The following is a 12898-nucleotide window of genomic DNA, read 5'->3' as shown; positions in this document are numbered from 1 at the left end:
TAAATCATATTTTTAAGATCTGTCGCTTGATATGTTTTTGTTCACTGTGCCTATTCAAACATAATAGGTCTCTTAGCAGCTTTATTGCAGTTTGTTTTGTATTATGTCAATAGAATATGTTTTGAAGATGCATAACAAAGTCTAAGGTTCTGTATTTTCCAGAATCAATGTTGCACGGTGTATGGGTGCAATCGATTACGCATCGTGTGGGTGCACAGGGTGTAGCCATTAAATGTCACCATAGTTGAGGAGCGCACAGCCAATGTACGCGGTGTATGTAGAAAATGGGCTGGTTTATGATGAATAAATTATCATTGGGTGTGTTGCAGCTGGATTCATTCATAGCCAATCGAATTACCTCTTTTCATTCCCTTTCAGAGCACATTGTGCAGGGCGTCCTGCACATTTTCGTTGTCTACCACTGCAATGGAAGCGGAGAATAAGGATATGCTAATCAGATGTTTCTCCCAAGACATTCTTTTGCGGGAGGTGCAGAGTTGGGCTGTCAGTTTTTTCAAAAATTCAGTTCAAATAAATCTCATAAGTAATTTGTTCAAATTTTCTTCCATCAGAATTTCAAGAAAACATTGCAAAACAATCCTAAATATTTACCATAGGCCAGTTTTAATTTCACATTAAACCTATGGATAAATAGCTTCAACACGCTGTAACTAAGAAATAATGAAAACTGAACCCAGAACCTCCCTCTTGCAAGACAATAATGCTAACCACTGTGCCACCATTCCAAATGTCAAGTGGTTAAATGCCTGATCATAGCCAATAACCTTTATCTGCCAGGATTCAGCCTGACATCAGCTTTTATAGCTCCGTCTACAGATAATGCAACTGAAAATCAATCTTGATGCATCAGGTCAGGAAGCTTGGTTGTAGCTACTGCCAGCCTCATTCGTGCTCTACAGTAAAGGGGGCTTTTATGATTAGGTGTGCAAACGGTTGGGAAATTTCCAGTAAATTCCCAGAAACATTCCAGAAACTTTCCATGGGAAGTTAAGCTCAGGATTTTAGGAAATGTTGCCCAATTTAAATATAAAATGTCACATTACAATAGTAATAAATTTGGTGAGAAAATGCACGTACAACGGAAATTTTAGACACCGTGGCATGTGTTGGTTAAAATGTCCCCTTTCAATGTAAATTCAGTTGAATTATGACCCTACACTTTGCATTCTTCCATCTCATGTTCAGTGCATGCTTGCATCTCACATATAATTGTCAGCATCACAGTCAGTTGGAATACAGTAGAAATGCAACCCTCTTCCTACACTGTCTATGTTTGTGTGGAGTCCCTTTGCTTACTGACACATGTTCCTTTACAAAGGCAGAATCATTGGCAATGAAAGACCAGATGTCCTGAGTCCTGAATAAGTGATCAGTAACATAGTTCAGTCTTTGGAAATACACTACATGGCCAAAAGTATGTGGACTCCAGACATCCAACATCTCATTGGGCATTAATTATGGGCATTAATATGGAGTTTGTCTTCCCTTTGCCACTATGTACAACCTCCACTCTTCTGGGAAGGCTATGTAGTAGATGTTAAAGCATTACTGTAGGTAATGCAATGCAGATTTGCTTCCATTCAGCCAGAAGAGCATTAGAGAATGTTGGGCACTGATTGGGCGATTAGGCCTGGCTCACTGTTGGCTGTTCAATTGATCCCAAATCTGTTGGATGGGGTTGAGGTCAGGGCTTGGTACAGGCCAGAACTATGGGGCCTAGCCCAAACGATTAAAAACAGCCCCAGACCAAGGGGTTTTCAGATCAGTTTGGTTATATAGGGTATGTTTATTAGAAAAATGATGTAAAGTGGTTAAATAGCTCACTGTTCTTGAACTGCCATGGCTAATCTCCCAAATATAATGTCAAACAGTTTGTTTACTGAAGCTTGTAAAGTATGTATTTGTGAAATGATTAGCTTGTTGTCACCCACTATGCTATCCACTAACTAACAATGTCAGTGTGCTGTTACTGCTAAGAAAATGGCTAAACGTATTGGTGTGTGCAGTACACCTACTTAAAAAATATATCTGGAGTGTTATTCATTCAGTCTCTCATCCATATAGTGCCATTCACCAACAAGGTCACAACATGCACTGTGCAAATGTATGTTTTCTAGGGGAAATTTAAAAAACATTTTTTTTTTCATTCCAGTTGTGGGGAACCACAATCCTCGCTCTATGTGAGGTTGTAATTCCTGTTCTAATCAAGTAAGACCCTACCTAAGGTAACCATGAAAGTAAATATTGTCAGAGCGCAAATGTTTACTCTTTAAATTAAATTCTAGCCAAAGGACCTTTAATACACATGGGATGGACACCATGAAATATGCATACGTGTTTTGTCTTTTACATTTACCGGTCATATGGAACCATTTATAGATGTCCCTAGACGTTTGCTCCTTCCACTTGAGACAGTCCACCCATGTCTTTTGAATCTTCCCCTCGTCACTAGAGATAGATCACTTCATCCTCGGAGGGTAAGAAGTTGCTATGGTCAGCTTTAGCCTGCAAGTGCAGAATATCACGCTGCATACGTATGAGGCTGTTCACTCCTACTGAGGGAAAGGATGTTTGACAGTTAGAAATATTTGGGTTGCTGATATGTCGTGTGTGTGTGTGTGTGTGTGTGTGTGTATAGTGCCTTCCAATAGTATGGTCATGGTAGAGGGAGTTTTGTTGTTTTTGCTATATACTTTTTGCATTTGCAATTAGTTTGTTTTTATTTCATGGTATTTACATGTGTACATATTTTACCATTTTATGTATATATACAGTGAGGTCCATAATATTTGGGACAAAGCCATATTTTTTCTTGAGTTGGCTTTGTACTTCACAATTTTATATTTGTAATAAAATATGGTTAAAGTGCAGATTCTCGGCTTTTATTAAAGGATATTTTAATACATTTTGGTTTCAATATATAGAAATTACGGCACTTTTTATGCATAGTTCAGTTGTTTTTTTAACCATTGGTCTTCATGATGGTTCATACCTTCTGACTCTGAATGCAATCTACACAAATGAAAACAAAGACTAAAACCAAGACTAGACACGCACTTTTGTGAGCAGTCCATACCAAAGGAAACACCTGGTCAACAGTCAACACCTGTCAGTCATCCATGTTATGTTGAAATGGGAGGCCTCAACACAAAAACAGCATTTTCTGTAAATGGTGAAACATGTAGGCCTACTGTATGCATGTAAATACCATTAAATACAAGCTAATTGGCTGTACTTTTGTCTCATATTCATCTTTTGATCTCAAAAACGTATATAGCAAAAATACAAATTTCACTCTACCTTTACCATACTTTTGGAGGGCACTGTATACACACACGCACACAGATAATGGTGCATTATGAATTTAGGAGAAAAAAGAAGGAAAGTTAGATATTATTTATCTTATTAGGGATCAATGTACACTCACCTTTAATCTTGTGCATCAAAATAATGGGTGCAGGCAGGGTTTAATTGTATATATATTGGCACATTGTGATTTCTGTGCAGCAGATTTACATATTTAATATTGTGCATTTAAGAAATATGTGCTCAGGTAATTTTGAAATTTGACTCATGGACATGTGCCTGGGGAAATGTTTACACAAATTAAGCATGCAAAAGTTTCATCAGGGATGGGAAAAAGGAGTACTTGTGACAATTTGTTTCATTTACTGTATGTTGTTAACCTTAAAGCAAGCCATAAAATGCATTACATAATCATTTGCTCTAAATTGCCCTTGATAAGTTCTGAATATGTTAAATAATGCCTTGTATTTTGCTTCGGGGATCATTAGTGAACTAGATCTCCTTTCTTTCTTAACACCCTAAACAGTGAAGTCATTAAAGACTTAAAGGGAATGTGAAAAATCATGAAAAATATGGAAAAATGTGGAAAAAATATCAGTTTGTGCATTATCATTTGTAAACGTACATTGGAGTTTGGAGAAAACATCCATACATCCATTTAGAGAAAAACAAAGTCAGTAACCTATGCAGGGGAGATTTGTTGACGATTGGTAGAGTAAGCATATCCATCAAAAACTTTTCCAAGTTGTTGATTTCTTGCTATGTAATCATGCCTTTAAGTAAATTAAAGTTACTAAAACTGGAGCCCTATTATAATTATGACCAGAAGCATTTCTCAGACAGCATTGGTCAATCTTTTCTGAGCTCTGCATTCAGTGTACTGTTTCAGTCTCATTAAAAATGTTCTTCCAGCCTGCCTATGCTCTTGGTCACACCTCTTGTGTTAACCATATTGCCTTGCTAATACAACTCAGCAGAAACAGCAAGATTTGGCCAATGGCCTAAAATCAAAGGCATCCCACTGTGCTTACAGTTAGGATGACCAAATGTCCCGATTTCTGAGCATGTGTGATTTATGAGCATTTTTAAAAAATCTCACCAAAAGGGATGGTCCCTATTTTTTCTCTTGTCATTTGGTCATTCTACCTACAAGATCACTCAGTGAAACTGCGGAAAAGCACAATCTGTGCGGTTTGCAGTTTCAGTGGGAGTTCACGGTCACAGACATGATTTATGGCAAGTCGGCTGCATCAGACAGCGTTAGATTGTGCACTGTCTTCCTTCCATATGGCCCAACATTGACCAAGCCCCCACCTGACCTTTACACACCTCACTGTTTCTCCATGTATGTTGCAGAAACGCCTCTAGCAACGACCTACAGTATGAAATGGCCAATGGCCCAGTCCTACGCCTGCCATGGGAGAAATGCACAGAACAATCAGTATGCATGTTGCTTTTCTGTTCACCTAAAATTGTCTTGTCCATCTTTCAATAATTTATACTCAGGAAAAAAAAAAATCATTGTAGCCTATGTCTTGTTCCAGAAACAAAGGGCATTATTCACAAATTATGTAAATTGTGAAAGTTATTCAGTAAAGATTCAGCAAGAATACCTGCATTTTTATTTTTTTTTATTTTTATGAAGTCATACTGAGGTATTTTCAATGTGGGGTTGCAGGACACATTCACACTTTCCCTACATGTGTGAAGGCCTTTCTTTTATATCACAACAAGTGAGTGATTCATTGTTTTTCAAGACTGTAATGAGTGTTTTATTGTTGTGGCAAGAAAGAAAGAAGTGCATTGTGGTTGTATTTTATTTTCAGTAAGCTGAACAGGAAGTTTGAAATTGTTTTAGCTTATATCTGCAAATAATGTATACTCTGTTTTTGTACAACAAGACCAAAGGAGAAAAAAAATTAAATGGGTAAAATCCTTTAAGGGTAAATGTTGATTGAATATAGGCCTGTGGCAAGGTGTCAGGTGGAGCCGCAATGTGCGATGGTGACTGGGCAAGAAAACAACCAGTGGCTTCAGGCCATTTATTTCTATAATATCAAAGAAAGAATATTGCAACCAAACAAAAATATCCCATTTCAGGGACCAGAAATCAAAACAAATAGAAAAATAAAACCCCTCTCATGAAATCACTGGCATTATAGGGACCCAAACTTAAGAAGAACCACTTAAGGAGCTGTGCTCCTACAAGGTCTGTCCCTCAAGGGTCTGGAAACTTCACCTTTATAACAGGCCTGATGAAGGCACTGGTAGCTGATAGCCGATCAGTTTCAGGTGAGGCTGCTGCTATCCAAGGTCCTGTAGGTCTGCTTGGCTGTGAGAGGGAAGGGACACAGCTGCTCTCCATGGGCTTGTGGGCCTCCCTGGTTGTAGGAGGGAACAGGCACAGCTGCTATCCAAGGTCCTGTCGGCCTTCCTGGCTATGGGAGGGAACGGGCAAAGCTGACAGCAGTTAAGGAGGAATCTCCGCTCCTCCTCATGCTCCTTACATTACATCAAAGATAAAGCCTACTTTGAAAATGTGCCTTTTACAGGAATACTGAAGGCCAACATTTGTTTTCCTCTCCAAAGTATCTCTTTGCCCCTCTAACCAAAGTGGGTTAGAACTGGAGATGGTGCCATGTGATCCCTCTAGGGGTGCCTTGGAATGTTGAAAATTAAAACATTATGACAAAAGTAATAAATCATACTGTGAATTTAAAAAAACAGATTTCAGTTCACAATGGGCCATTTAAAAGCCAAAATGATTTCAATTCACAATGGATCATTTGTAAGCTCATACTGGACAAATTAGAACTTGTCTCAACTTGGTCCTCCATGCATTCAACCTCTATCTGCACAGACTGTTCTCTCATCATGATGTAAATATTGTCCTCTAAAACGAAACAATCTGTTTTTACAGTCTGTTTCGCATGACTAGCGATGTGGTGGTTTTGTAGATTTCACCACAGAAAGTAAGATTAAATAGGGAAAATGAGAGACACTTAAGATTTCCTACCCCTACCCCCCCCCCCCCCCTTCCCCCAGCCACTTCTGTTGGACTTGTTTTGATTATGTAATTATATAGTTCATTTATATAGTTCATTTTGGGGTGCCCCGGAACTATAAATAATTTACAGGGGTGCTTGAGCCTGAATAGTTTGGGAACCACTGCACTGATCATGCAATTGCTTCACTCCAAGTGAGAGTGGAGCAGGAGGCTGTCAGACTCTTGAGTATAGTTCATTCCCAAGGGTGCTATTGATCAGAGTCAACAGTGTGGGCGGCCTTTGTTTTGCGGTTGGGCGCACTTTCGGCCTGCTAAGACAATCCCTCATCATCATCGGATGAACTTCGCTGTGGCTTCATCTCATTTATCTGATTGTCAGAAAGACCTTGGCTTTATCCTTTTATATCCAGCTGGGCACTAGCATTAGCATTTTTACATGAATGTGACACCCCTCACAGGTTCTGGGCAAAAACAATAAACTAAACCAACAAACTAAAATAACAAAGACAAAGAAAGCAAAACTGAGCAGCAGCTTTTCACCTCGCTGCACATAGCTGACCAGCTCCTCCAGCTTTTCAGCGGTGGTTGTCTGTCATGCTCTGACAAACAAAACTAAATGACTTGCTCTCTCTGTGTGTACTCCCGGTCTCAGAGCCCAAACTGTAGATAGGAGCACACCTTTAAGCACATGGGCTGATTTAATTAACACAACCCAGGTGCGTATGCTCTCTCCACCAGTCGGCATTACCGAGACCAATCTGCTTCCCCGGTGGACCGAATGCTACGATAATAAAAACAGTTATTTTATTCCATTTATGACCTGCATAAAACAGATGCACACTAATAAGGGGGCACCAGTTTCCATTTTTAAAAGATTTATAATCAGGGTTGAAATATTTATGGGGCAGAGCAAGACCGTAATGAATGTCTCGGGCCATGTAAATTTGTGTCGTCACCTCACACATAGCTTCTATTGGCAAGGCATCCCATGTTTCAACAGTTAACTCCTCTGGTGAACTGTGTGTGTAGTTTACCTGTGCCAGCTGCACCTATTGCACAGTGTTCCAGAGCAGACTGCTCAATTGAATTGCAGAGTGAAAAGAATACGTTTTTTTCTGGGTTAAATGCTGAATTGTAGTTGTGTGGTATCATGCCTATTGATTGGCTTTTTTTTCTTATCGAACTGCATGTAGAGCACTATTGATCTGTTTAAGCTTCATTCCTTTTTAGAATAGGTTTTTAGAATAGTGTTCATGTACTGTATACATTGATCATTAGAATAACTATTTACAGTATCATTATGGCAATGCATAAATGACCTGTCTTAAATATAGTACACAAAGAGCTGCACCAATATGTAATCCGGTCAAGTCTTTGAGAGGGTACTCAAATATAGGCATTCTTTCAATTACTTTGAATAATAATGACAAGAAACCAAATAAATGCAGCTGCAGGAAGGAAGCAGAAAACGGAATTGCCCTATTTTCTTTTTTAAAAATACTTCTTTTGTTTTTACTGCATTCTTCGCAGTGATTTGAACCACATAATAACAACTGTGGGCCTGTCCCATTGCTACAAGAAGTTGCCCTTATGCAATGCATGGCCATTAGGGGACCAACGGTTTACAAAACTCACATTTCAGTTTGATTCGATTCTTTATGTTTTTGTTAAAGCAGAGAAATAAAGTACCGTTGCCAATGTCAATGTAGTTTTCATTTATTTGAGAGGAAATGCTATTACACATGTGAACAGATCATCAAAAGCTTGTGAATGAACAGGTTTACGTAGGTTTTCTTTCAAAATAAAAAAAGCCATTTTGTTATTTTGAAATAGAAAATAATACCCACATTTTAGGCTGAGGCCATCACCATAGAACACAGCATACAGATGACCAACATTAGACTATGTAAACAATACAAGAAAGATCCCATTAAATAACTCACCTAAGATTAAAGACAGTCAATTCTTTTTTCTACTGGTAGCATATGGCACCCTTGAGAAGCAATGTTGCCATGCAAACATTGTTTTCTCCTCCACCTTTTCCCCCATCACTAACATTGTTAACACTAAATCCATAATGTTCCCAAACAGCAGACTTGAACAATATTGTAGGTTCCTTTAACTGAGGCTGCTCTTGGCGCACTTGCCATTTTGCAAAGTGACCGACTGACTAGCATCCTCAGCTATGCACTGGTTGCAACTTCACCTGTTCTGATGGATTTTTGGAATGAATGCTCTTTGTTTTGCTTATTTTCAGTGTTGCAAATTCAGCGTTTGATGATACAAGAACAGTAGCATTTGATAGATTTTGCAATATAATTCAATATATTATTAAATGCCCCTCTCACTGTACATTACCATATACTGTACACTGTAATTGCGCATACAGAAAGAATCATTTTCCGAATCTGTTTTGTCTCTCAAAGTAAATGGTGTGTGTATTTAACATGAACAATTAACTACACATCAGTAATATATCAGAACACAATTCCTTTACGACAAAACATAAGTCAAAGATGCCCATATATCGGATCTCCATATATGGTTATTGCCCTGCAATAGACTGGCAAACTGTCCAGGGTGTATTCCTGCCTCTCGCCCAATGCACGCTGGGATGGGCTCCTGCACCCCCTGTGACCCTGACCATGATAAGCGGGTATAGATAATGGATGGATGGATATATGGCTTTGGCTCAAGGTTAGAAGGGCTGCATGCTAGCTTCTGGTGCTGTAGAAAGAGTGTCTTCACAGACAGCCGACTGATAGCAGCTCCCCCACTGATTAGATTGATAGCCTTTAATCAGGATTGAGCTTTCAGAGAATTCTGGCGTTTGAAGCAGCCATCAACGTAGAATAGCAGCAGGTTCAATTTCTCTTGTGCCTGTGTTTCATTTCCATTTGACTTGCTGCCATCTCTTTAAAGGGTTTGTCTGCAAATGTTGAATAATTAGGTTGTCTAAACAGGATATTAATGGCATGCAAAGGTATTAGTTATAACATCTGCAGATTTTACCATTGCACCTGCTTGCGGTTGGAAAATTCATAAAATATACAGGTGGAAAACTTTTCAGTGTCTCTTTGCCTTTGTAAACTAAAAATATATGTAGTCTTTTTTTCTAGCAGAATTTTTCCATGTCACCCTTGGATAAAAAAGGCTGTTCAGGAAAGCTATTTTTCCTTTTTTTATTCATACTTCTGCATATGGCTTGAGACATGTGTATGTGCTTAAAGACAGACAGAGTAATATTTGGTGTTGTGTGCAAATAAAATTGCAAATCTTTTTTTTTCATTCTACTAAGTCCAAACGTGCAAAGTCCAAACATGAGCTCATCCTATCAAAAAAGTGAATCTCATCTTTGTGGATGAAAAGGCATTCCATTAATCAGGGGATGAACAGCCAAAACATTCTTTAAATCTCTGAATTGTATCTATGTATTTTACGCACGTATAGATTTAGAAATGCTTAAGTGAAACTATGCTTCCATTCCTGCACAAGGCTTTTCACGCTAAAGGCATTTCCCATTTGTATTACTCTTGTTCTGTGGCATTCCTTGCATGTAATCCTTTCTTTTTCTTCCACAGAGCCACAGTACAGAATCCATTTAGCAACAATGCAAAGCCAAAACATTTTGTAAATTGTAAAAGTAAACCATTTAAATGGCCATGCAGATTTCACCATATGAAAAACTACATTCGTAATGAAACCTGTATTACTAAATGGTGGTTGTGATGCCAAATAGAGCAAATATTGCTGCTTAATATAACATTGTAGGCTGGTGCAACCTTGTAACATTGTCATTATATTTTTGGATTGCATTTTAATTTTATTATTGATGAATTTATGCAGGCACAGCAAGCAGGGGAAATGCTGGAAAAATGATAAATTAACTGAACAATTGCATGGTGTCAGTGAATTATATTCTCTTGTTACAGGTCCTGTGGAAATGTCACTCTGTACTGAAATGCAAATAATGATAACTAGTAATTAATGATGAAAACCCAACAATTATAATCATCTTGACATATTTAAACAACAGTGTTTATGGGATCTTACTGCAATAAGGTCCTGTGCACTTGTGTTCATCCAGTTGTCCCTTTTCTGGAGACCAGTCATCAATGTGGCTGGTTATTTTCCAAATATTTTGACTAATTTAAAGGTGGTCTTACTTGAAAATGAAACTATTAAAATGCTCATTTACTGCTCGTACCTATATTGGCAACTGAGCATTTGTTTATCAAAAGGTTTTCTCTAAAACTAAGTTTCAAGCATTTTATTTATTTACAGAACATAACATAATTCCCCACATCTAGTTAGTTTTTTGGAGTCATGCCCTGCCATCATCTTTAATAATTGTATGAATATACTCATACATGCTGCATGGGTTCCATGGGCTATTTCAGGGCACTACAGGATCCTTTAGTTGTGATATTTGTAATTAAATGCGGTGTCATTTGTGTGCCAGTGCTTCCTTTTGTTAGACTTTGTTTGGCAGTCTTCAGTAATTTATCTTTGAATTAAAGAGCTGCTTAGCAGAGGGTGTGTTCCGTAAGACTTGGTGTTCAGGGTAATTAGCTGACTGACTACCAAGATGCAGGAAATAGTCTTTCAGGGGCTCATTGTTCCCATCTCATGGCACAGGCCTGGGATTGATCCAGTGTGACCATGTTGACAGTGGGATTGTTACAACATTCTGTTGTCAAAATCATATAGGAAAATACTGATGAGGTCTGTGTGTATATATTTGGCACATTTAAGTGATGAGATCTTCCTATTTGATTGATTGTTTTGCCCTTTTTGAACTTATGAAGTGTTTTTTTAAATTTTTTTTAAATTCTAGCTAAATTAGTTAACTTACAGCATCTTCAGTTGTAGAAGGTGCAGGTCAGACCATTCTGCTTGTAATAATTTTGAGAGAGTACTGTCTCATTTAGTCAGTAGTCTGTCAAGGTGGCCGACTGCTGATGCATGTATAACTGCATTAATGCATTCATGCGCTGAATGTTTGTCATCATACCTGCCTTCCCTGCATTGGTATGGTTGCAAATTTTAGAACATACAGACATAGTTAATATTCTTTAGCTTTAAAACATTGTATTGCCTGTATATCCGCTAGGATATGGCATGTAGAATAGCTTTTATTTTTATTATTTTTCTGTTTTTTTAGTATAGCAGCTGCAGTCCTGTAAACTCCAGACAGCTGTATAGCAGGTTCTGAAGGTTCCTGATGATTTGTTGATTGCCACTGCATTAAATTGGAAGATGCTGTTATCCAGAATGGCTAACAAAGAAACAAGTATATTCAACAGATTTACTTGAGCAATAGTGCCAGACCTGGCTATAATTTCCAAACCAGTAAATACTGAACCAAATAGGTTGCATCCATAACCATCCATGAGAAGATAAACAAATCCATTGTTGGATATCTAGTTTTTAGATGATCCTCTCTGAGAGACAGACAATATAATTAGATCTGTCAAAGGCTCATAGTTTATGAAGTGTCACTTGTGATTGAGTGGCATGCTCTGTTTGACCACAGGAATATTATCTCTCTCTCTCTCTATCCTTGCTCGCCCCTCCATCAAAGGAAACATCCCGGAGTGTCCTGGAGTTCTCTCCTTTGAAAGTTAGATTACTTCATTACATAATGGAGGAAACCTAAGAAACCTAAAGAACACTTAAACTATTGAGGGCCAGAGAATGGCACAAGAATCATGTTCCTTTAAGAGTTTAAATGCAATTTTTTTTTTAATCACAGAAATTTTTTTTTTTAAATGTTGATGCAGATAACGGTTGTTGAGGCCTGATTGTTGTAATCTACATTTATAGAAGCGGTTCTAGTTTCAAGCAAAAACCAACACTGTGATTTAGTTCTTACATGGAAAATATTTTGATTGAAGGTGGAGATTTCAATTGGCTGTATTTAACCATTATTCCTCTACAAATATCACATCACGTCTTTGCTCAGTCTAGCATCAGTTAGAAGCAATATAAGTTATTATTAATGACATGTTGCACAGCTGTATTACCTGTCAATGGGCTTAATGGATTGTTCTGTATTGTCTTGTTGTCTCAGCTCGTTTTTGCACAAAAAATGGGATGTGATATTTTATTGGATGAATTTCACTGAAATGTTATCACCATTATTTTCAATGATTCCCTCCCATGGAACATGACAGATACAACAATAAAATGTGAAATATCATGCCTATTTGGGGAAAAAAAACATTATGCTTACACTTCAGTATGAATAAATGTGGCTTTTATTAGTCATAAAGAATGAGTGTCATTATGGATTAAATTTATTTATAATAAATGGAAGAGGCCGGTAAACACTTACATTTGCGTAGGGGTGTTTCTGCCATGTTTCAAATCGTGGCAGACGTGGACAGGTGGATCACTTACACACCACATGTTCTGAAAAAAAGACTTCCACAAAGGCTGCACTCGTGTATCCCAGCCGGGAGCCTCCTCGCTCCTCCAAGGAGTGTTTAACGAATTGGAATGTCCTTACAGATGGGGACCTCAATCAATTTCTGGGTCATGTGAGGACTGAGAAGGCCTCAG

At 38.1% G+C, this 12898-nt stretch overlaps 1 protein-coding gene across 3 annotated transcripts in view; it reads left to right on the top strand.

Moving 5' to 3' along the window:
* The window catches only part of LOC135262957 (NALCN channel auxiliary factor 2-like), a 109603-nt gene that overhangs the window by 17177 nt on the left and 79528 nt on the right, over positions 1–12898 (top strand). The window contains exon 3 of one of the 3 annotated variants that reach the window (XR_010332357.1): positions 379–2159. The exons of the other annotated variants lie outside the window; for them this stretch is intronic. The gene's annotated coding sequence lies outside the window, so the exon portion shown is untranslated. Of the gene's footprint in view, positions 1–378; positions 2160–12898 lie in introns of those variants that run through there. 3 annotated transcript variants of the gene reach the window in all.

Source organism: Anguilla rostrata, chromosome 9 (assembly GCF_018555375.3).
Source record: "Anguilla rostrata isolate EN2019 chromosome 9, ASM1855537v3, whole genome shotgun sequence".
Lineage (NCBI taxonomy): Eukaryota > Metazoa > Chordata > Actinopteri > Anguilliformes > Anguillidae > Anguilla > Anguilla rostrata.
This window is presented reverse-complemented; position numbering and strand designations above follow the sequence as displayed.